Genomic DNA, 26,774 nt, shown 5'->3' with positions numbered 1-26,774 from the left:
GAAAATGGGCGAATGGAAGGTTGTAACTCCTAATTTCAAGGGCTAAATTTACCTTTTTACCCTCTCCCTTAAAATAAGGTGGGCTATTTGAGGTGATTTGTAAAAATGTACTATGATACAAAATATTCGCCCACTAAAAATTTAAAACCCCTTAATTTCGCCAAAGGGCAAACATTCGCCCCTAAAATTTTCTATGTATCCAAGCCTTCTTCAAGATAGTATTAGTAGAAGCTTGGCTGACCAAAAGCCTATACAATGAGTTATGAGGGACTATTTATAGCAAAGGGTGGGGTGACACTTGACATTCCCCTTTGTGACAGTTCAACTATCCTCATGACTCTTCACCTACTCTATCACTATTACATCCAGCCATTGACACTTGACTTACACTTGACATGACTCAACATTACAATGCACATGTACTCATGTGGGACAACATGGCTTGAGCAAGCCTTGCAAGACATCACTAACTCTCAATCTGTTGTGATGAGACCAACTCTTTGACATGCTTGTGATGGTGAAGGTGGTGAGTTGATGCCAAGCTTGGTCATCCGTGATGGTGTGCATGCACCTCATGGTGACATCTTGCTGAAGCGAACTCTTGCCTCTATTACAACCGGTGCATTGGTTCGGCCCCTTCATCCAACTCGTCTACTAACATGTGCATGGTCTTCTTGGGTATGGTTGAACCGGAAACACGCTGAAGCATAGTGTTTATGTTGATCTTCAAGTGGGCATGCACATCAACTTGTCGAAGTACATGTTAAGCCCCAGCTTGACTTGCTTCTTGTCTTCGCCTTCGTGAGTGTGTTGAATGGGTTGGATTACATGCGTGTGCTCAACGTCATGCATGTTGTTGAATCCCTTGCATGCAATCAACAACACTGCTCATCATGTCTACTATGTGTCAGCTACTGGGATGGATTTTTAACTTGTACGGACGCAGTTTCATTCGTGAGTGCATGTTGTGCCCACTGTTGTTCATGTTCCTACTGTTAGCGCTTGAGATTTCACCCTAGGCTGAGAAAAGTAAATCTTCAAGGCTACATCAAACCATTTCACCTCGTAGCTAGCCCTACGAGGTATGAGAAGGCTCTCTCGGGTCAGATTTGATAGATCTTTCAATATGTTTAGGCTGACCAATTAAAAATAAAGATTTTAGGCTAGTAAATGGATAGGGGGTTTGATTTGATGATTTGTGGGGGTTTTGGTGGCAATTGGTGGAAGTGCAATTCAAAGTGCGGGGATTGAGCACAGTTTTCACAGGGGTATCTAAGGGGCAAGGTAGGAATGAGTGCTGATGTCTTAATCTGAGATGGATGATCAGAGATGATAGAGGAGAAGCTAAAGAGGGCAAACACACAATTCGAATCCTCTCTAGACAGTAGAAAACATTAAAATTGAACAAACTAAAAAGCTGAGCATGTCAAAACATGAGTTCAAACTTTACCACTTCATCTGTCCAATTTAGAAGCATAAGAGAGATGTGAAACACATAAACAAACTTACAAGAACATGTAGAGAACACACCATCAACAATCAGATCCACAAGAATCCTCAAAGATGTCTGTAAAACCCTGGCTTTCCTTGCCTTCAATTGCAGAAATAGATGCACAATATACAATAAAGCTTCCTTACACAAGAGTCCAACCATCAAAATGAGAAGGAGAGAGCATAATATAGACCATCTAGACCATCTAACTCCTTTCCCCACCTCTAGGGGTCGAGCTCAGCTTTCTAGGAGCAGTTTGAACAAATTCTAAACTAAGAACTAGAAAATAGGCAGCCAAACAACTTGCCTCTATTACTTAGCTAACTCATCCATGCATTAATTTTTCACTTTTTACATCATGGAAGCTTCTAGAAGGGTAAAGAAAGATAAAATCTACCAAAGTGCCATGAAAATATTACATTTATCCATCATCTACAAGTAAAAATAGTCAACCATAGTCAAAACAGTGTTTTTTGACCAAAAATGTGAATTCTGGCAAATCTGGAAGTTCTGGTCGCGCCCCTGGAAGTTCTGGTCGCGCCCCTTCACAGCTGTTTTTGAGTGGGTTCCACTGGTCCAAATCAGGTGCAAGATGGCTCATTGGAAAGCTTGGCCTGTCTACTTTCCATCCCAAGTGGAATTTCTGAATTTGGTGTTGTTTTTCCCCCTCAAAAACCATTTCTCCCAAGGTCACTTTCTGCAACTCAAAAAGTGGGCAGAAAGTCATTTTTTTGATGTATTTTGAGCTTTTGGAGGCTCAAATCTCAAAATCAGGCTTCTCCCAAGTATTGGTAATTTTTCTCTTTGCATGCCCTTTCCAAAAATGCCAAGTTTTCAAAATTCCGAGCAGTCCTCCAAAATGGTCTCACCCGGGGTGAGACCAAACCGTGGGCAAAACCTGTAATTTTACCAAAAATTTCCAAAATGCTCCAAAATTCTCAAAATTTTCACATTTTGATGCTATATCAAGGCTGATCAGTACCATGATGAGTGAGAGAGGCTTCAGCCAAGATACGGAGCGGGTTTGTCCTTTTCTTCCTCTTCCGGGCCTCAGACAGCTTCCTTTGGAGAATTTTCATTTTAGCCTTGCAAACATGTAACCACTATGATGACCACCTTTGCCACCCTTACGAGGCCTCTGCTGTGTCTCAACCTCTGTAGAAGAAGACCGGTCATCACCTTGCTCATTAGTCTCAGTGGTTGACATGGTGTTATTGAGCAAGGTGGAATAAACAAGTCAAGATGACCGCTGCCCTGCCTGCAAAATGCTGTGAAGTATGTTGTTTTCAAGGGGAAACATCATGAGGGACATGTTAGGGGAGGGAATTTACATATTGGAAAGGGAAAAATATATATATAAGCAGGGAATTCTGAAGGAAATCATCACCCAATGCTAAACATGTCATTCCATCTTTCACCATTTGCAAATCAATACTTTATTTAGGGAAACTGTGATTTTTAATCACCAAGGGAAAGGACAATGAAAATCATCATGATGGAGGGGAGGATGTCATAAGCATAGGGGGATAAGGCAGCATCATCTATATACAAGTAACAGGCAGCTCATTTCAATTTGTTTTGAATGTCATTGAGGAGCATACTCTGTTTTTCATAATTTCAAAATGACCATTTGATGCTTTGGGAAACAGGGATTTAGGGTTTCTGATTGTAAGAGGAAGGGAAGGGGTTGTTGTGATCATTTTACAGTGGAAGGGAGAGGGGATTGTATCATAGGAATGAGGGAAAATAGAGGATATTAGGGATTAGGTTTAGGGGGGATAATGGAACCCATCAACAAAGTCTGCTGCCAATCAATTTTTGTAACAGCAATTCATTTAAAACAGAGGCAGCCTTATTTTTTCATTTGCCATGAGTAATTAGGGTTTCACTGTGTGATTTGATCATAGGGAGTGATATTCAATTGCCTAGGGAGTTTAACTGAAGGGACAAGCAATTGAATTAGGGTTTACATAGGGAATTAGGTAGGGGAAAAAATAGAGTTTTGAGGAGGGGAAAAAGATACCATGTTACTGCAAACCCTAACCACAGCAAGTCTGATTTCTTTGATGTCTATGCAAATGAAATTTTGTCATGACCTTATTGAGCTTTGAAGTCTTTGACATATACACGAGATGACCCTTTTCCTTTGTTTTTTCTGAGGCTATGCAAAATGGCAAATTTCACTGTTTTTACAATTTTTTGAGTGCATGCCTTGTCATCACTTTTTTATTTGTTTTTTATAATGTTTCTTTTCATTCTTTTGCTGTACATTTACATAGGCATTTTGCTGTGTTACTAGTGCTTAGGGTTTGATCATTATACATGGGGAAAAGGTAGGGTTTATAGGGTTTGAAAGGACTAGGGTTTGCAAATGATTTAGGGGTAGGATTTGTATAATTGACTTGCAAATGAGATCAATAAGTTTGACATGTTAACATATGCAATTTGTATGGGGAAAATAAAAGGAGGGACAAAGGGAAAATTTTCCTTGAAAAATAACAAACTGTCACACATATTGCTTGCAAAAACAACTATTCATTTAACCTATTTCTTTATGGATTTCTTGCACAAAATTTATGATCATTACCTTCCTTTCCAATCCCAACACCATCATCAAACATGTGAATGAGGCATACCTTAATAACTTGAGAGAATTTGAGGGTGATTTCAGCGTTTGAGTGAGTTTTTAGGGCAAACAGAAGTTCTGGTCGCGCACGGGCTCAGACTGGTCGCGCGCACCTTTAACACTTGTGCTTTGCAGAAACTTGCCCGAATTTGCTCCTTTCGCCTCTAACACATATTTTTGGACTTTCAAATGCACAATAAGAGTGAATTGAGAGGGAAATTAGCTTTTATAGGGTCACTTTTAAAAAAAAATTAACTTTAGAACCCACTTTCTAATGTTTTCAACTTGCTTTGCTTTTAAACACTGTTTAGAGTCTTTTTGTCCTGAAATGAGCTCTTTTGATGCGTTTCACTCCGTTCTTTTTTTTTAGGTTGACCGCCTGAGGGACTGTAGTGAAGGAACCAGGGTTGTTGCCGGCACTTTTACAAATTCCTCATGACCTTGGATTTAAAAACAGGGTTTTTTAAATCCAAGGCATAAAGTGAGCTGTAGCTGAAGAAAATGATAATGAAACATATGTACAAAACTCCTTCCGGCTTGCTGGGCACTTGCTGACCATGACTCATGACCTTGAAATGATTTTGACTCAAAACCCTAGACCTAATACCATGGGACCTCAAGACAAAAACAAGAACAAGCATGACTCAATTACATTGTTGTATGACCTGATCCAGCAAAGCCAAGAAGGGAACAAAGACCGGCTCCTCCATTCAGTGTTATGGCATGCCTAATGAGATGCAAAATTGACACTGAATGAGACACCTAACTATGCATATGCAAAGAGCTATTGATCACTGATGGAGGGCTCAAGACCGACACTAACACCTACTACAGCTAATTCATCTATCCATGCAACTTCATGTTCTTCCTGAGCTGTTGCTTCAGCACATTCAACTCCTTCTTTATTCCATCTTATGCCTTCACATGATCTTCATGTCGCACTGTCACTTCATAGCCGGAGTCTCCGAAGTTGCCTTCATCATCAATGGACCTGCTTGAGCTTGCAACCTTGTTCTGCCTCCGTGTTGTCAACAACCCTCCTCTTGCATTCGTTGCATTTGGTATGTTGTCTTCAGTTGTTGTTCATAATGCTACTCATTGTTATGATGTTGTTGTCATATATTGATTTCCTTGTCTACGAACAACTTGATGTCTTCATGGGTAGGCAAGTCCATGGACACTTGATCGATTGCATCCCCAAGCGTGCTCTGAATGGTGTCTTCATCTCTTCTCTCATGTAAACCATTGTACCTCTATTGTTGAGAGGCAGATAAACACTTGCGATACCTGGAGAGATGGAAACACTCATGGCAAGCAATTTGTCAGTCGAAAACCAAAATGAACATGAGAACTAACTTGCAACATACCTGGGTGAATGATCATGAAGGTTGCGCAATTTCGACCGGGAGGTCGGGAGACCGACTGCCAAGACTGCTGAAGGAACAATCTGGGCTGCTGAGAGACTGGTTGACTGTTGGAACTGCGCAATTCATAGTCCAGTTTGGCTGCTGACTATTGGGATTGTGCAATGCGCAATTCTAGCTGGGAAGGACTGCTGGCCAAAGACAGATTTGCGCAATTTCTTGGGCCAAGCAGCCATTTTCCTCCAGAAATGTGCAAAACAGTCCTAGATGGTAGTGTTGGGTAGGAATGCACAAATCTGGACAGGAAGGTGAGCCTTCCTTTCCCAGATTGTGCAATGCAGCCTTGGTGAAGGCAAAGCCCGGGCCATGGTTGGCCCGACTCACCGACGAGCAACTGAAAGCAAGTAAGTCATTGAATGCATGGTGACACGAAGTGATAGTAGAAGTGATTAACAGTGCATGCAAGACATGAATGAAAGATTCAACAAACAGATCGACATGTATGTGGGTGAGGTAGTTCGCTGGTTGGGCGAACGTCTATGCAAAACAATTTCATGCATGCGACAGCAGTGAGATAGCAACGAAAATTGAATAGAGCTAGGACAAGCTAGTATACATGTAAACGACAACAAGCATTCAAATAAATCAAGCAAATAGTACTCCCACAAGCGAAAACACAAAAAGTGACAAAAATGCAACACTAGGCATGGGAAGTGGGCTTACCCCAAAACAGCTGCGCTGAATGTGCCAACTGCTCCTAGATGTGATGTGGGATGTCAAAACTACAAGGTTGATCTAATGAATGAGCTCTGTAGCATCCGGTTGATGAGTTTTGATAACATTGAGGTTGTGACACGCATGACACAAATCCAGGGGAAGCGACACTTTGTGGGAGGTTTTTGAATTTCTCCTTCCATGTAACCTCCAACTGCTAAACATAGATCCCTGAAACAAGGGATGCATTTGCATGATGCCTTGGGAGAAGTAACCCATGCATGCAAGTTTGTTTTTCTTAGCCCCGGAGGGAACCGGTCAACTCAGCTGCACATGCAAGAGACTGCTTGACTGCTGGAGAAAAATGCACATTTCTAGCTGGGAGCTAGGCTGTTGCCCAGAAGATTTTCTCAACTTCTGGGCAGAGCAGCTGACTGTTGTCCAGATTTTCACAAATCCTAGGCTGAACAGCCTGCTACTGGGAAAATTTGCTCAAATCCTGTTGAGAAGGTTGGCTGGCAGGATTGCACAATCCTGGAGCTCAGCAGGCTGTCAGAGAGGATTGCACAAATTATGGAGGGAAAGTTGGTTTCCCTCCAGAAATGCACAATTTTAAAGGGGAAGTTGCTCAGCTTGCAACTGGACCAAGTCCAAGTGAGCAACCTGTGAAGGTAAAAGATCAAACTGTGATCAATAGGTTGCGTTTGAGCAAGAAAGACACTGAAGCTTGAGGACTTGACGAAGCAAGGCAAGCTGTTGTGAAGGTTGGTAGGGAGACTCCAAAACAGGCTAAGGCAAAATTTTGGAGGGGGGTTGTAGCCGCTACAACATGTTAGTATAGTCCCTTATTGTTATTATTGTGCCCATGTATCCCCCATATTGTTATTGTGGTGCCCCATAGAAGCCCACTATTGTTATTGTTGTTCCCTTACATTATTATTGTTATGTAGGCCCTGATTATATTGTGACCCTTTAGACCCCTATATATACCAAGGAGGTCTTATCATTTGTATCATACAATGATTGTTCATTCATGTAATATAAAGGACATTTCCCCCTCGAAGAGGATAATTTTTATGTCGTTGATCTATCTTTTGTTTTGTTCTATGAGTTGGTTGCATAACATGATTCATCCAGTGATATTCATTTTCTTCAAGAATAGTTATAATTGTTATTTTTTCTCTTCCACCACTCTTCTATCTCTTCCAAAATCGTTATTTATCTATGCATATCTAATGTACTCAAGTATAGAAACCGCCAGCAGTGGAACCAATGTTATAATCTAGTGAATTGGATGCATTAGTTACTAGCAATATGTACACAAAGAAATCTTATACAACAAAATACATAATGAAAAAAAGAGAAAATAGATAATAAAAAAAGTAGTGGAGATCCATCCAAAAGCACACTTATATTATATATTTCAGAAGCCAACAACAACCTCATAGTGTCAAATGCATACATATTTATATTTCCTTTAAACAATTACAACAGTTATACCAACTAGCCGACTCGACTAAGGCTAGTTGACAAATTTATAATACATACCAAAACTTGATCAAATATGTCAACTCAACAAGGCTAGTCAACTAAGTTTACTAGCCCTTCCAATATGACTACGCAAGCTATGTCTCACTAGTAGGTGGTTGTGTTAGAAATATAGAGCACTACTGAGAGGGGAGGGTGAATCAATAGTGATAACCTTTATATTATTTTTAAAATATTTTTTCCAAATTATCAAATATCCACACACATGAACAACCTTAGCAGATCTAATGTAAAAGAAGCATAGAATCAACACATAAGAACCATTAAAAGCATCAACACAAGCATGGACAATAATACACAAGTATTTCTGAATCAGAATCTTAGCAAACCGCGCGCGCCAGAGATGGAGCTCCGCCCCCGCCTCTGAAACCCTGATCGTTCCCGCTTGTGCCTTGGCAGCCCTGCTGCCGGGCTTGCAGGCCCTTTCGGGCCCTCCCTGCTGCGCTCTTTGCCCCCCTTCCTTGATCTAGGGGCGGCCCTCTGTCGCTGCTCGCCCTCCTGGGCCTCCTGCCCTCCCCCTCTTGCCTTCGATGGATTCTCACGCTCCCATTCAGCCCGACCTTGAGAAAGCCTTTGCCTCTCTCGTCCCTGGAAATAACTCGGAGAGGATCCGACCTTCTGCCTCCAAATTTATCAAAAAACTTGATGAAATTCCAGAAATTCCTCTTCCCCTTTCTCTTCCAAGGAGATCGGCTGTAGCATTAGCTGAGCGAGGATTGGTTGGCCAGTTCACGGGGCTATGGCCCTCCCCTCGAACTGTCCAACGTTGGGTAGAAAGAAATTGGAATGCCATGGTCCAAGGAAAAATTGCCATAAGGTTCTGTGGAAGAGGATATTATGCATTCCTTTTTGAAACAGTGGATGATCGCAACCTAATTTTCAGAAACGGACCATACTTTATGGACTCAAGAGGCCTTTATCTCAATCGCTGGACCCCGGACTTCGATCCTGAAATGGATGTACCCAATGCAGTTCCCGTTTGGGTACGCCTTCCGCATTTGCCGCTTCACTGCTGGGCTGATGAAACTGTTCGAGCAATTGGAAATGCTATAGGTAAATACGTGGACAGATCAGAACCAAAGGAAAACATGTATGCATGCGCAAGGATCTGTGTGGAGGTAGACTTGGGCAAAGGCCTTCCAGAGGCAGTAAAACTCAGAGTGGACCAGTGGACGCATATTCAACAGGTGGACTATGAACAGCTCCCCTTCAAATGTAAGGTATGTCATGAGTATGGTCATTTTGCAAATAGGTGCCCTAAGTCCAAACCAGAAGTCAATAACAATCTGTCTGAATCTCATGAGGAAGAGTGGGAATTAGTAAGAAAAAAGAAGAAGTCAAACCCTCCTCCTGAGCCTGAGGCACCTCATGCCGGATCCCCTCTCTCTTCCCCTGTTTTCCCCTCGTCCTCCAATCCCTTTGGATCTCTTGCTTCAGAGGATCCCCCTTCTCCCCCTCCTTCCCCCAAAGATCCCAGAATCTCTCCCTCTTCCCCCCTCCGAACTTCCCCTCCTCACTCAGTGGATAGGAGCTTATTCAAAAATAAATCGAAAGTATCCGATGATGGCCCCCAATCTGATCAACCAGTTCTGACCCGCATTGAGCCCCCTTTGATCTCTTCGACCCCAGCTCAGCCAGTTCTCGGTTCTCAGCCCATAAGAACCACCAGAAGTTCCTCCAAAGACCTTGGTGCACCCGGTGACAACCACAAGAAACCTGGACCAGGCAGAAAATCAGCCAAGCAACATCGGGAAGAAAGCTCGCAAAAGGACATAGCTCTAGGGATACAGACCCCTATGGATTCATTCATAACAGGTTCTCAAGAGAAAGATATAGTAGCCAAAGAATTCGAGAGGCGAGCACCTCATCGACCGAACGCCTTATGATGAAGCTTTTATCTTGGAATAGTAGGGGTATGGGGCACCCCTCCAAAACAGCGGCCCTAAGAGACCTTCTTCATTCAGAAAGGCCTGAAATTGTTCTAATTCAGGAAACCAAGCAAAACCAGAATGATATGCAGTTAATCATAGATACACAAAAATCCTTCATAGGGATAAGTAGCAGTTCCAGAGGAGCCTCTGGAGGAATCACTACTATGTGGAATAAGCAGCAGTGGAATTGTGTTTCCTCCGTCATCAACTCAAATTGGATCAGGACCAATCTAGTCAATAAGGAAGAAAGCTGTGATATTATCATTTACAATGTATATATCCCCAATCATTTTAGGGAAAAGGATCAATGCTGGAAGGAATTGAAGCAGGAAATAGACAAGGAGCAGAATACAAATCTTATCATGGCGGGAGACCTCAATCTAATTCTCCACGCGAATGAGAAAAGGGGGGGAGTCTTCACCCCCGACCCTTTCAGAAGACAGTTAGAAACCATCATGGCTGAATGCGAATTGCTGGACATCATCCCAAAGAATAGAAAATACACCTGGAACAATAGGCGTATGGGGCCAGGTAACATTATGGAAAGGCTGGACAGAATCTTGGTTAATGTTTCTCTCCTTTCCTATTTTGCTGCAGGACACACCAAAATTCTAAGCGCTACAGCTTCAGATCATTTCCCCATCCTTCTATCGATGGACTCCCACGCCAATTTGGGACCAATCCCTTTCAGATACAATCCACTGTGGAGGAACAGCCCTGAAGCTGAGTCTATTATAGAAGAAACTTGGAAGAAGCACGTTGAAGGCTCCCCAAACTACATTTGGGAAACTAAAATTCGAAACACAAGGAAAGCTCTCAAGGATTGGGCAAAAGCTAGCTACAAGGAACCAGAAAAAATAAAGGAAAAATTACAGCAGAGATTGGAAGACATTCATAAGCAAATAGAAGAGCATGGATTCACTAATCAACTCAAAAGCAAGGAATGGGAACTGCAGGGACAGCTAACTCAAATTAAAAGGGCGGAAGAAACCAAATGGAGGCTCAAGTCGCGAGAAATATGGTTAAAGGAAGGTGATAAAAATACGGCATATTTCCATAAGCAGGCCACTGTCAAAAAATCAAGAAACATTGTAACTACTATCACAGATAGTCAAGGCAGCAGGCATGAAGATCAGGAATCTATTAAAAGGGCAGCATTCCAACATTACAAAAGTCTTCTCACTGAACACCAAGGCGACAGGGATTATACGGCCTTTCTCCAACACCTTCCAGGAAAAATCTCTGCTGAGGAGAATGAGAGGATGAACAGAGAAATAACTGAGGAAGAGATAAGAAATGCTATCTGGACTCTTCAACCAGATAAATCTCCAGGTCCAGATGGGTTCTCTATAAATTTTTACAGAGACCATTGGCATTTGATTAAAAAAGATCTTGTAAAGATGATAAAAGGAATCCAAAGAAAAAAGAAAATGGGGGGGTTCACAAATTCAACATATCTTGCTCTCATTCCCAAGGAATCCAGGCCTACTTCCTTCTCCAGGTTTAGACCAATCTCCTTGTGCAACACTTCTTATAAGATCTTTGCTAAAATCATAGCTGCTAGACTCCAACCCTTGCTTCCTTCTATCATATCTGAAAATCAGGGCGGCTTCATGACCAACCGACAAATTCACGACTCCATCTCCTTGGTTCAAGAAGCTATCCATTCTAGTACCTCTAGACAAGAGAAAGGCTTCGTCCTCAAGCTCGATTTAGCCAACGCATTCGATCGAGTAAGACATTCCTTCTTGTACGCTGTCATGAGAAAAATGGGCTTTAACTCTGACTTCATAAGCACCATTGCTGCCTGCATCTCTGGTCCATGGATCTCGCCTCTCATTAATGGCCGCCCCTGTGAAGCATTTCAATCTTCAAGAGGACTAAGGCAAGGATGTCCACTATCACCCTATCTTTTCATCTTGATGGCGGAATCCTTCAGCAGCAATCTTGACCACAACCGAAGAGTCGGCCTCATCTCTGGCATCAAGTATGGGAATGGAGTTAAAAATATCAATCATTCACAATTCGCTGATGATACCTTGCTAATTGGCGGGGCTTCCACCACAATAGCAAGGCGCTTCAAATCTCTCCTTGATCAATTCATGGAGTGCTCTGGGGGAGAAGTCAACTTTCAGAAAAGTTGCATCTATGGCTGGAACATCTCTAATCAAACAACTCACAATATTGCCAACATTTTTGGAGTTGCCTACAAAGAAAATTGGGACCACTTCACATATCTGGGGATGCCGGTTACCTTGGGCGCCCTCAAAGCCTCCACCTGGAATGAAATAATCGACAAAGTCAAAAGAAAGATGCAGCAATGGGGGACTCAATGGCTCAATCCAGCGGGCAGACTAATCTTGCTTAAATCAGGTATTTCCTCCTTACCTTTGTACCGTTTCACTCTTTACCAAGCTCCAGTTTCGTTCCACAACAAGTTAGAAATTGCTCTTCGTAATTTTTTATGGCAAGGAGGGAAAAAAGAAAGAAATAGATACAATTTGGTCAACTGGAAAAGTGTAATTCAATCTCCAGATAGAGGTGGATTGGGAATCAGAATGCCCAAACTGCTAAATCTCGCCTTTGGGATTAAAATGGCTTGGAGACTTATCAGTGAACCAAAAGCCTGGTGGAAACAGGTCCTTGAATGCAAATACCTATCAGATCACAGACAAAGACTTCTTGAATCTGATATCCCAACAAGAGACTCCACTAAAATCTGGCATCTCTGCAAAAAAGCAATCCCCACTCTTATTCAAAACACTTCAAAGATTCCGGGGGATGGGAGCAGCATAAACTATGCCACTGACAGAATTATGGGCCTTCAACCCTTAATTTCTGTTGAAGAAGCCATTCCCATCATTCTTTACCTGCACAGTAAAGGCATTCAGAAGTTGGATCAAATCTCAAAATGGGACGCAGAGAGCGGTGCTTGGCTTAGCTGGGAATTCCCGGTTATTCCCCCACACTTGGACTCTAGCTATCAAGTCCTCCTTAAGAATCTTCAAAATAGAGCTCCTATTAAAAAAGGAACTCTAGATGGACTCAGATGGGACCCCTCGGGCTCAGGGTACACCATCAAATCTGGCTACCAATTCATCTGCAACAACAATTATCAAGCACCGGTTTGGAACCAGTGGCGAATAATCTGGAAGTCAGAGGCCATCCCAAAGGTCAAATTTTTCATTTGGCTGCTGCTTAAAGGGAAAATTCTCACTTCGGAAAATTTGCGAAAGAGAGGGATATATGGTCCATCAATCTGTCCTAACTGCTGCTCCGAGGAGGAAACCATCCATCATCTTTTTCTTGACTGTGCCTTTGCGAAGAATTGCTGGATCTTTATGGCCAACCTTGGCAATATAACATGGCATCCTCAGCAAAACATTGCTGAGACAATCCAAGATTGGAAAAGAACCTGCCCCTGGAAAGATAAGCGGAGCAAGATGGTCAAAAGAACCTGGGACATCATCCCCCACAACCTTCTTTGGAAGATCTGGCTTACTAGAAACAAAAAAAATTTTCAAAATCAAGAAGGCAATGTTAGAAAAACTTGTAACAGTGCTCATCTTCTGGCACAGGAGACGATGGCTGTTAAATATTCAGGCATCATTAAAGCTACTGACTATACAACTGAAGAGAGAATCATGATCAGGCACATCTTAGGTAGCACAGGCCAACATCAGAGTACTCTGAGAAGTGGAATGAAACCTCAGCACAGGACCAAAGAATGGGAAATAAGGCTTTCTTCTCAGGATTTCAAGAGATGGATTCTGAGCAAAAACTGTCCAACTTTATTCTTTGATGGAGCCTCCAAGTCCAACCCAGGACCAGCAGGAGCAGGAGGAGTTATTTTAGATGAAAAAGGAGAAGAGATATGCAGCTATGAATGGAGTTTAGGAGTAAAAACAAATAATAATGCCGAGGCTCTTGCTCTGTTTCAAGGACTGCTGCAGTTAAAAAATAGGGGAATCAAAATTGCAACTGTTTTAGGAGACTCCTCCATAATCATCGGCTATATGAACCATCACAGGACCTCCTCAAACTGTAGTCTCCAACAGCACCTCCATCGCATCACCCTCCTCATCGATTATTTTGAAACAATTCGATTCTACCATATTCTTCGAATACACAATGGAAAAGCGGATACTCATGCTAATAAAGCAGTTGGGAACCAGGAAGGAACTCTAAGGCACAGTCAACGTACTACCTTCCAGCCCCTGCCATGAACCAGGCCAACTCTGACAATGCCCAAGCGCGCAATCCTAGCAAGCGTGTGAGGGGTATGGTGAATCCCGTCTCTGGAAACAGCTCGAAAAGCTCCATCAATCAACCTCAGAAAATGCCCGGCAGACCAGTGGATATCCCAAGCAAATCTCATATCTACAGGGAAGGACTGAGGAAGGACTTCACCGCCACAGTCAATCGTCCTAGAAATCTCGAAAAATATTTAATTGATGCAGAGGATCGGGTTGCGGATACGAATCCAGGACGCTGCAGTCGAACTTATCCTATATATTTGAGCATAGGAACTCATATCTCTCAGCATTGTGACCAAGAGCAGCTCTGTGAAAGCCAAGGAAGCGCCCAGGATCAGCCTCGACAGAGAACTCTCGCTCTGGTATCGGGTTTCTTTTTTCTGTTTAACACTTCTCTAATAAATCTGTTGATCTCTTACAGGATAAAACCTAAAGGGAAGCTCAGAGCTTCAGTTGCCCTCTTTCATAATCTTCTTCTTCCCCCACAGCTTCTGTGCTGGCCGTCGTCCTGCTGTCCGCCATCCGGCTCCCTCTCCTTGCATCTTTCTGACTCATTCCCCCTCCTTTCAATCTCTTATTCCCTTGTCCTGTGCGCCTTCTCTCTCTTTTATCCTTTGAAGTTGAGATCTGGGATCTCGAACCTCCTCTGCCTGCTCTTACCCCCTCTCTGCTCTTTCTTAATCCCCTTCAGACCCGCCATTAATCTCAGATTTATTTCTCGGCCCCCTCCCTCTTGTAGCCTGAAGAAGTCATTGGACTATTTTTGTGATCCCGCCTCTTTTAGAATCCATCCCTTTTCTGTGATGGCTCGTGCGGAGCAATGTTTCCATTGCCGAGACCTTCAAGCAGAATTCGACGAAGTCAGAGCTCAACAGCGAATTCTGGAAGATCAAGTGCGAAACATGGAAGCTAGGCATGCTGAGCAGATGCGATGTCTGGAAGGAAAATTTGAGGAGCAGTTCAGAAACATCCATGCTAAATACCGCACAGAAATGGGTTTATTTCTCCACAGGGTTCATTCGCTTCAGGAGCAGTTCAACGGGCTCAACAATAGATGCATTCATGCAGAGGAATCCTTGGCAATTTTAAGGGAAATTTTGGAAACCAAACAGAAAGAGAAATCAACTTCTTCAAGCGCAAAGCCAATGGAAGCAGATCAGCACCCAGAAGACTCTACTGCGAGAAATATCAGTCATATTTCCATTGAATAATTATGTATTGCAAATGCAAACTTTTGAATCATCAGTTCGTCCGGGTCTATAGTAGTTCTAGTCCTTTAGTAGTCAGAATTTTCAGGAAGCAGCTCAGGGATAGGAACCTCAAGCACTATCCTTGGATTTGTAATGCTTTTGAAGCAAACTATGTACGGCTTTATGCCCTATCACTCTTTTCAATCAATATATAGCAACCGACTTTTTAAAAAAAAAAATAATACACAAGTATTTCTAGTGGAAACACCACCCTCTTATTGCATTGTTCTAAATCTTCATTAATAAAGTATTCTTTTACATCAATTTAGCTAGCCTCCACTAGCAAAGAGCTACCACTCCCATGATCAGTATTGCTAGCATCCACCAACTAGGAATTCTCTACACACACGACTCTACAATCCACCACTTGTTGAAAGAAAGTTAAACACTCCCAACAAGCCTCACCCAGCTACCACTAGACTACCCAACACCACGGATGGAGATACAACTCCCAAAATATTATTTTTCTGGCTGCTACCAGCAAGGAGTGTTACACAAAAATATCGTCACCATGACTATTTGCAGTTAGTATGGGTCTATCATTACTTGTACTGTCCTCCTAAGCAAGTCTCAGACCTCAGCTCTTCAAGTCAAGCTTTGAAAATGAGAGAAAGACATTGAAAATCAACAAAGCTCTGGTTCTGCACTTTCTCTCACTGTTGCCTGTGGTCCCGCACCCTCTGTTCACAAAAACTGCGGACCTGCCCGCTCTGTCCCTAAAGGAGTGGGTGCGGACCCCTGTGAAAGTCAAAAAGGCGCAAGTTTATTCTAAAAAACTCACTTTGGGTTAATTCTAGATGATTCTAGAAGGAATTTTGACATGGATTGGTCGCTCTTAGGTGGTTCATGCATCCCAAAAGAGAAGGAGCTAATCCCTTGATGAGAGGAGCTATCCCTTTGAAGGAGGACCTAGTAACTCCCCTCCATTACACTATAAATTAAGGCATTGGGCTGGTTGCTAGGGAGGTTAGAAGCTGAAAATTTTTTAGGGTAAATGCTGGTGGAATTGAGACTTCCTAGTTAAGCTTGAGAGGAGAGATCACATACCTTTTTGGCTTCATTGGGAAGAGAGTGAAACTTGTCAAAGTAGAGGAGACTTCTTTTTGGACCCTGGGAGGAGCTCGTACAGCATCAAGGCACAGGTTGTAAAGTTCTTCTTTGATTTGAATTAATACAATCAGATTCATTTTTCTCAACAAATTGTCTTATGTCATTTGTTTCATGAATTCCTTGATCATCATGATAAGTATGCTTTATGATATTGGCTTTTCAGGTGCTATTTAATTTGTTTGCTTGTTTGTGTTTGCATATTCGCAACAAGGGAGCTCATTTGGATCAAAGGAGCGAGGCTTCCACAAACTTGCATTGGACCCAAGGTAGGCCTAAACACTTGTTTGCCTTTGTTTATAAATGCATATTTAGAGAAAGATAGTTTTTGATTGGCTTGCTTGTCACTAGATATCGTTAGATTCTGGAAAGGTCTATCTTGTCTGCAAGATCGACTCATTCCGTGTGACAAAATGGCGACTCCGCTGGGGACTTGATTTTTTCCTTGTTTTTACTTTGACCTGAGAAATTGTGTTTTTGTTTCTGTTTTTGGCTTGTTGTGTGTGGAATTGGGTAGATTTAGTAGATCTAGGATTGTTTTTTGTTTTTCATAACTTTGGGAGAGGACCGCACCCTCGGCTTGGGACACAGTGCAGACCTATCCACACTTTTGTTTTTAGCACAGAGCGGTACCGCACCTGTGTGAACTGTGGGCCTGCGGACCCTGTCAAAATTTTGGAAAACCTAAGATTTTCTCTGTTAGTCAGCTTAGTTTTTGTTTAGATGTTAGTATCCCCTGCCCAGACCTGCATATAACTTGTCAGAAGTTTTTCTTAGGTTAATTCCATTGGTGTTAGGGTTTTAGGTGAAATTCCTAGAAGTTTTTATTGTTGGGTTTGGTTTTCATTTTGGTCTTGTAGTAGCTCTGACCTTAGAAGCTGTAGAAGCCTCATATCACCTTGGTTTTTACTAGTCTTCTTATGAGTCTGACCATTTGCAAAATCTACCTTTGTTGAGGAATCCACCTTGTGTTTTCTCTTTATGAAACTTCGAAAAGGCTTGTGTTAAAAGTTTGGATTTCATTTTTAGAAAAGAAAACAAAAATTGGTTGTTTTTTGACTGATTTGTGATTTTGGACAAATTAGTCCTTAGTTTGCTTGTAGCTAAGTAAAACATCATTGAAAAAGACATCTTGTAAGCTTTGACTTCAAATAGGTTTTTATAGTTTATAGATCTCAAGATTAGTTAGTTCCACAATTTTGAGTGTTTTATAAAAAAAAAAAAAATCTCTTTTGGAAAAAGTTTGTTTTTGTAGTATTTGAGTGTTTTGAAAGAAAAGGGAAATTTTTGTGAAAATAACTAGTTGTCTCGTTTTGAGTGCATTGGAAAAGACAAAAAGCTCTTCTTTTAATTTGTTTGTTAAGAAATATTTGTGTTTACAAGTATTTGCATTCTCAAACTCTTTCCTAGCTAGAAGTTCATTGAAGGGAAAAGATTGCTTAATCATCTTAAGTGCATTTTTTTAGTGATTTCGAGTCGAGTCTTCACACCACGAGTTTCATCTCCGCACCTCTTGACTTAAACAAAAACCAATAAAAATAACGCTTAAAGTAAAAACACATCTCAACAATTTGGGTTAATGGACAGATTTATGAATTGGATAGCACAATAATGATTTCCTTGATTGCTACATAAAGTATATAATGAACTTTGTCAATGGATATAACCTCTTTTGAATGCAATGATTCATTACATTCTCTTTCCTTCATGCATGTTAGAATAGTTTACTTTCTTATTCTTAAGTTAAGACTAGGTTCCCTTTTCAATGCAACTTTCACATCCTGCAATTAGGCTAGTGTTTGATTTCCATTTCTGCAATTACGATTAGTGCTTACATTTGAGCAAGTAGCATTTCCATTTCTACAGATAGTTTAGGTTGGATTTCATGATATTCACTCCATTACATTAGATCAACGAAAGAAGGACACATTGTATGTTGCACATATTTTGTCGACACCTCTTAAGTTTGTACGAACCTCGGGTTGATAATTTAAGTCGGTAGCCTTGGGAGTTGCAATACTAAGGCTCATCATTTTTTGGTGTCATTGTTAGGAAGGTGTCAAAGTATGCATTATTTTCTTCCCTAGTTAATCCATTTCTGCAAAAATAAAAATAAAAATTGAATTAGGTATCTTTCATTTCAAAAACAGAAAATTGCATTGCATTAGCAATTTCATTAGAAAATTCTCCAACACCAACGCCCCCCCCCATTTGATCACGTGGTGCAGTAAGAACCACATAACCATCCACTTTTGCAGGTAGAAGAAGAAGAGGTGACAGAGAAGGTAGAATAAATGGATGGAGATGATAACAATGAAGAAGATCCTCTTGGATTTCCCATTCAAGATATTGATGTCAGTGTTCATATGAAGAACATCCCTCCATCTTTCCTTCCCAAATTCCATGGTATGAGGTCGGATCCAGAAATATTTCTCTTTGAATTTGAAATCCTTTGTAGATCTTATGGTTACTTACTAAACACTCAAAAGTTGAGATTATTTCCAGCAACATTGAAGGATAGAGCTCTTAAATGGTTCATGAGTTTAGGGACTAATTCAATAAGATCATGGAATGATATGCAAAAGATATTTCTAGAAAAATATAAAGATCGTGATCTTAAAGAATAAATATTTAGAATGAATCAAAAAGAAGATGAGAGCCTTGAAGATCTAATAAATAGGTTCATGTATAATGTTAAGAGGGCAAAATTACACCATTTAGGTTCCGACACACTAAAAACCCTCTTACCTAGAAAAATTAGGGATGAGTGGATTGATCTCCTTAATCTTATGAGTAAAGGTGATATACACCAATTATCATCTGAAGGAATTTGTGAAACATGCAAACACATATCTAGAGGAAGGGCAAGAGTAAGTAAATCAGCATCAAGATCGATAAGTCATGCTAAACTTGGAAATTTGTTTGATGACTTTAAAATAAAAATTCTTAGCAATCTAAGCAAATAAGTAGAAATGTTAAGAATGCAATATGAGGAAAAAGGAGATGCTAATATTTGTGTTGTCCAGGCAGAATCACATGTTGTTAAATATTTCCCATCATTACCAAGGTTGACATAAGTTTACCAAGAGGACAATGGAGCAAGTCAATCACCAAAGAAAATATGTTATGTAGCTCCAAGAGGACAATGACAACCTAGTCAACCTAGTATGATGCAATAACCTAATTCATAATTTCAAGGTTATGCACATCCACCTCAAAGTAATTGGAACACACCCTTTCCTTGGCAACCTTGGTCTTCTTAACCCCAAAACCAATCTTGACAACAAGGTTGTCAAGAAACTTATGGGAGCAATCCACAATATCCTCAATATTTTCTGAAATATCCTCCATACCTAACTCCATGTTATCCCTATCATCCACCACAACCCCAACCCCAACCACATCCATCTCAAAGATCCACTCCCACTCAACTACCTGTACCACCATTTCCAAACCCACACAAGGAAGTAGCTCAGCCCACTTACAATGTTGAGGTACAACACTTCCTAACATCTCCTCTTGATCTTAATGGTATTCATATTAACTCAGGAAGAGTATTGAAAAAAGGAGATTCTCTTGATGCCAATGGAGGACAACATTCAGAAAAAGAAGATTCAAATGAGAAGACCAAATAATCATGGGATGCACTTGACAAAGAGTAAACATCAAAATCGGAGATTGAGAAAGTTTCCTCATGCTTACCATTAGATCCTCCATGTGTTCAAGAGAATAATTTGCAAAAACATGAATATTTGAATGTCATAGTAGAAGAAGACATGAAGAATGATCCAGATAAGCAATCAAACCAAGGGAATCAATGTTATATTGAGGTTTGGTTCCAGAAAATCAACAAGATGGAGCATCACTCTCTTGTTCGACAGTACTTGATATCGTCAAAGTTAAAGAATTTGGTCTCTAAAATTCAAGTACATGTCAAAGTATACATTTCGAGCCTACACATGGGTTTATCTTTCATCTTGATGTGCAGATGGCTCCATTGGACTTATTCCTATACTTGAAAGAGATTTTGTTTTTCAAGTAGAGTGGGATAAAAAAAAGAAATGAAAAAGTGAAAATGAGAGAAAAATAAATAAAATCTTAAGTGAAAACCTCCTTTGGGGCGCCTGAGATTTGATCATTGATTGAAAACCTCCACAAGGCAGTCAATGGGTTGGAAAAAAAGATAAAAGAAATAATATCATAGGTGAAAACCTCTTCTAAGACACCTAGGCAGACCTACTAGTTGAAAACCTCATTGAGGCAACTAGTAGGCCTAAAAAAAAAAGAGAGAGAGAGAAAGGGAAAAGGATGAAGTAAAAAAAATATTTGTTTTTTCAGTTGCATATACGTACTTGCATGCAGGGACTCCTCCACATGCATAAGGAAAAGAAACAAACCAGCGCCACAAAAAGAGAAAAAGAAAGAAATGAACAGTGAGGCAAGCAAAAAGTAAAAAACAATCAACCTTTGGCTTCTTACCTTCTGTGAAAATTGCTCAATAAGGACCAAGGACATATCAATCCATCACCCTCAACCATTTCCATGACATTTCTCATCATTCCCAAGTGTTTGTCATGCATTTTCCTCGTTGTCCTAAAATGCTACAGGAGGGCTCTGTTTTGCTACAGGAGGCCAAAATACATAGAGCTGAAAATTGTTTTTATCATATCTTGAAAATCGTGCATCCATTGGCCAAGTTGTTTCATGGAGAGATGCATATGGATTATGGTAACATGCTCAAGTAATTACAACAAATTCCATTACACACTTTTTGAGAAATCGGCCTCCATCAACTACAACCATTTTTAATTTTTAATTTGTGCATCCATGGACCAAATTTTTTTAATGGGGAGGTGCATAAGGATGGTGGAAACATGCTAAAAAAAATCAGGTCAACCTAATTTACCATTTGAGAGATATGGAGGAAATAATGCTGTTATAGGAGACTGTCCTGAAATGCTATAAGAGGAGCCCAAAATGCTACAAGAGGCAAATCCAATTGGAGGAAAGGTTCAAAAGGTCATGTCTTCTTTAAGGAAGGTTGAGAGAGGTCCCCCAACACCACTTTCATCACTCATCCACTCCATCTAGCCAAGATTCATCTTCAAATTCCACTCTACCTTACATGAAAAAAATCAGAAAAAGCTTTTTCATCAACTTTTCCACCACCTACACCACCTCTTGATGATTTTAAACTTGTCCTTATACCTCCTATAACTTTCCATCAATCCCACATGCAGTAATGACGTCTTGAAGAGGAATTAAATGACTGCTACAGGAAGAGGATTCCTCCTATAGCAGCCTGTACAATTACAATAGAACTCAACACCATTTTTTTCCAGCCACAGAGCAAAATATCCAACCGCCTTGAGCATCATGAATCCATTACTGAAGTTGAGAAGGAACACATCCTCCTTAGGAAGCAGTCCATCCACTCCACCACCAGCAGATGGGACACTGGGAAGAAACCTGCGCACACAACAATTTTATCAGTGAAAGGATCATCAGCTAAGAAGACCTATGCAAAAGCAAACAAGGGAAACCAACACCTCCAATATCTTCATATTATGGAGTACGTCTCCATCATATAATAATATCCAGCAAATTGTCATCACAGGTAGGTAAAGGTATGAAATATTCTTCACCTCTTCTCTTGAGCGTGTTATGGTTAGAAATTTGTTGTCAATGCATAAGAGATTAGGCTTTATAAACTAAGGATGGTTAACAGTGTCGGTCACCCTCAACTAGTTAAGTAGCATCCTCCCTCCTCACTTTCCATACAATTGCATAGTACATGCATCATGTAGCAAAAACCTAAAGAGGTAAATTCCTTTGGAAATTTTGTTTTCTTATATAAGAGGGGCAAGGCAAGAGTAGAGGAAGTCTTTCACTGAGATAGGGGTATCATTCTTCTCTTTCTCTGACCAAAAATCAACCACCCTATCTCTACCTCTACACCCTATACTATTCAAAGAAAAATCTTGGAAATTCCTTTCAAATAATTTAAGGAGACAACAGTAGGAGCCATGGGGGGGAGGTTTCAACCAAATGGGAAGCAACTTTTGACATCCATGAGAATGCCAAACACTAAAGTAGCCCCAACTAAGCAGCTTAAAGCACAAACTGCCATGCTACAAGAGAAAACAGGGTTGCTACAAGAGAAACAAGGCTGCTACAAGAGAAACAGATTTGCTACAAGAGAAGACATTGTGGTACAAGAAAGTCCAGAAAGCTACTAAAATCCTGATTTTGAGCAACTTTACCCTAGATTTGAAGAGGTACATCTACGAAAAGGGTAAGTACACATTTTTCTTTGCCATTTATGGAAAAGAAACCTGTAAAACCTCTCATTCCTTCAACCAAATTCTGATAGCGGTTTAAGAATAATAAAAAAATTGAATGAAAATGTCTTTTTAAGTTAAGAAAGATAAGAAAGGAAATGGACTTGTTTTTGAGTTGAGTCTGGAGTTTTCCTTCCTCTAACCAGTATGGATAAAATTTCTCTTTTACCCCTATATCAGATTGAGAGTATTGGTTTAGCAAACTTTGGAAAATCACAATGACAATCACGGGGGGTGGTTTCAATTAAATAGAGTCCATAGACTCATCAAGGATGCTAATTATCACATATGTTATGGAGAATGTTCAAAAACTTGTATCATGGGAAAACAATGTGGACATTAACAAGGAGACTTTTCTTAAGACACAAGCACAATCCTAATTAGAACTTGGAGAAAATGATGGATCTACAGAAGGAGCTGGAGAAGAAGATGAAGAGAATGGAGCAAGATAATATGTGCCAAAATTTCTTTTGATGTAGCTTGGGATGTTAAGGAGGCCACTAGGGCCATGAATGAGGCACAATTAGGTCACTAAGTTACTCAGAGGACGAGCAACACTTTCAGCAGGTGGTATGCTGGGCCTTTAAATTAGAAATAAATTAAGGCCCATTTGACCATCCTTGAGCACATTAAACCTCTCTTTTTTGCATTAGACGACACTTTTTTGGCTTTAATATGTTCATTAGGAAGGTTTAGAAATAATTGAATATTTGTGCCTAATATTATTTATTTTTGTAGAATATTGTGAGAATATTGGACAAATTATGAAGATTTGGAGGAGGAGATAATCTAGGACTTGCTCCCTACTACAGGAGGATCAAGATTGGATAATAAATTAACAGAATAACTTGAAATTATTCACAAATTCTGGAGCTCCAATGATTGAGAAAATCTAGGAATGTGTTCCTTGTCATTTAATGTAGATTCCTAGTGTTGGGAACCAAATCCACTATTTGAGGGATTTTGGAGGGGAAAGATTCCTCCTTTAAAGGAGAATGCTTCCTCATCATTTTTTATAAGTACCAATTCGAATTTTCTTCTAGGGGCATGCATTTTTTAGTCTTCTTGTGGAGAAAACTTGTATTTTTGCAACTCCACTTTCATTTATAGCAGGGATGTACTTGGATTGATTCAAATAATGAAGTTTGGTGTCATTTTTAGCTTCTAAAGCTTAGTCTTCTTCATAGGAATTTGATTATCCTTGGGCTTGGCCATCCCAAGAGCCTTAGATCCCTTTTGTATAATTTGCATTTTTTCTTTTCACTTCTTATTCACATGCAACTCTTATTCTTGTTTTTCCTATTTCTGCATTTAGTATTGATGTTTCTTTTCTTGTAGGATTGGGTTAAATGATTGAAGTAAGTTATTTTGTAGGTTATTTATAGAGTAATAAGAATTATGTATCCATAGAAAAACTTTGAAAAGTCATCGAGCTACTTGGATTGGTTTACTAGTTCACAAATCTAGAATTTTTGGAAGTCCCTTGTAGCAAAATAGTAATAATTTCTGCTATTTTTTAGAATGTTATAATGAGCTTCATTTGAGTTGATTCCACTTGGATTAGGTCATAAAAACATTCAATTTAATAGAAAAACTTACCCCAATTCATTTTCACTTGATTAGGTTAGGCATTTGATAGGTTAACTAGCTCACTAGTTCTTAAATTTCCATTTTTTAGAGTAATAATTTTCTACTATTTTTTAGCATGTGTTAACATAGGTATTTTGGAGTGTTTCCACTTGGAATGGAGAACTAAAAAATCCAAAAAAAAAAAAACCATTTGAATTTGATTTACCTAGGAATTTATCAAGATTCTCGCCCCTGCAGCATTACATGCCTCTTGTAGCAATCGCCTGTAGCAAACCTATAGCATCACTTTCCTTCACCAGTTTTGATCCCCATTGCAACTTTGACTTAGTATAGATGAATAATGACCCCTATGCTCTAAATCCATGATTAGGGAAGACTAAATACCACATAGGATTTTCCTTTTTACCTCTGGAACACATCTCAATAATTTGGTTTAATGGACAAATTTATGAATTTGATAGCACAATAATGATTTCCTTGATTGCTACATAAAGTATATAATGAACTTTGTCAATGGTTCTAACCTATTTGTAATGCAGTGATTGATTACATTCCCTTTCCTTCATGCATGATAGATTATTTTACTTTATTTATTCTTAAGTTAAGACTAGGTTCCCTTTTCAATGCAACTTTCACATCTTGCAATTAGGCTAGTATTTGATTTCCATTTCTGCAATTAGGATTAGTGTTTAAATTTTGGCAAGTAGCATTTCCATTTCTACAATTATTTTAGGTTATATTTCATGATATTCACTCCATTACATCAGATCAACGAAAGGAGGACACATTGTATAATGCACATATAGTGTCGACACCTCTTATGTTTAGGGTTGATAATTTAAGTTGGTAGCCTTGGGAGTTGCAACATTCTTGTTGCAATACTAAGGCTCATCATAGCCTACCATTAAATTTGAGGATTCCATTGAAAATTAAAGAATGGAAAGATTGTGATGAAGGATCTTATGGCATACCTTTCATGTGTGGTTTTCAATGCCTGTTTTGTGCAACTTGAAAGTATGGTTCAACCGTCTCACTGCTTCCTTTATAAACAGATTTAAGGCCTAGAAGTGAGGGGTTGTTAGGCCCCTATACTACTTGTGTAACCCCTTATTGTTATTAGTACAACCCACTTATTATATTGATGTACCCATGTAGTTCCCATATTGTTACTATTGTGCCCCATTGAAGCCCACTATTGTTATTATTGTGCCCTTACATTATTATTGTTATGTCGGCTCTGATTATGTTATGACCCCTTAGACTCCTATATATAGAAAGGAGATCTTTTCATTTGTATCATCGAAGAATTGTTCATTTATGTAATGTAAAGGAGGTTGCCCCCTCGAAGAGGCTGAATTATAAGGCATGGATTTATCTTTTCTAATCTTTCTTGAGCTGGTTCCATAACATTTGGTATCAGAGCTTTGGATTCTAGGGTTTCACTGCTCCAAACAGGTCATAGTGGCATTTTTGCTATAACTTTTTTTCTGCGACATTTCAGAAGCTAAAAAAAAACCCATTTGAGAAGACATCGCTTTGAATCTCAAGTCCGAATTTTAGAGCTTTTTTCACTAGATTTGTGGAGATATGATCTGAGGAAGTTGGCCTTTTTGAAGACTCCTGAATTACATTCCAAACAGGTGACCTAGGGAAAATCGTCATAACTTTCTTTTTGAGAATCGGATTGAAATTTTGTAAGAAGGTATAGAAAGAGGACGGATTTTAATTTCTCGTATATATTTCTCAGAGCCAAAGGTCGAAATAGTGACTCGTGGCACGTCGTACAAGTTCGCTCTATTCAACTAGTCTATAATCAGGTCACTGTGGGAGATTTCACATAACTCTTCCTTGGAGAATCCAATTTGGATCACACTGGTGGCATTGGAAAGAGGACACAGAGGGCCACTACAAATTGCAATTTTAGAACTTAAAGATCCGAAAGTATAGAGTTACAGTCATTTCAAGATCGAGCTCCTAAAATCAAGAAAAAGCAAGACGAGGAAGTTTGATGGCAAGGATCCGGTAAATTGGATACTTCAGATGGAGCAATATTTTGATCTACATGGTGTACCACTATTACAAAAGGTATGTATTGCATCTTCATATTTAGAAATGGATCAATTTTTATGTTATGAAGGGCCTTGTTCTCGTAAACAACTTGTTACGTGGTCAATTTTCACGGAGGAAATGATAGCACATTATGAGAATACAAAGAGCAACACCTTCTTTAGAGCAACACCACAACAATTGGAAAGAGAAAAAGGGCTTTGTGACATAGTGGAAAGAAAAATTATGGAAACCAGGAATCATACGTCTCACAACTATAAAGATGGAAGTGTTGTTTCTCCTAGCCTTCCACAACCTACAAGGGTTACACCACAACAATTGGAATAAAAAAGAGAAAAAGGGCTTTGTTACAATTGTGATAGAAAATACACTAAAGGTCATAAGTGTGCTGAGAAGAAATTAATTTCCATAGAATATGAAGCGGAGGAAGAAAAGGATCAAGAAACATCAAAAGAAGAAGATATACGCCAGGACCCCACCCCAAAGAA

Source organism: Pinus tabuliformis, chromosome 7 (assembly GCF_031772625.1).
Source record: "Pinus tabuliformis cultivar Carrire ecotype Pingquan chromosome 7, CPIR1, whole genome shotgun sequence".
Lineage (NCBI taxonomy): Eukaryota > Viridiplantae > Streptophyta > Pinopsida > Pinales > Pinaceae > Pinus > Pinus tabuliformis.
The sequence above is the reverse complement of the archived record's forward strand: the minus strand, read 5'-3'. Positions refer to the sequence as shown.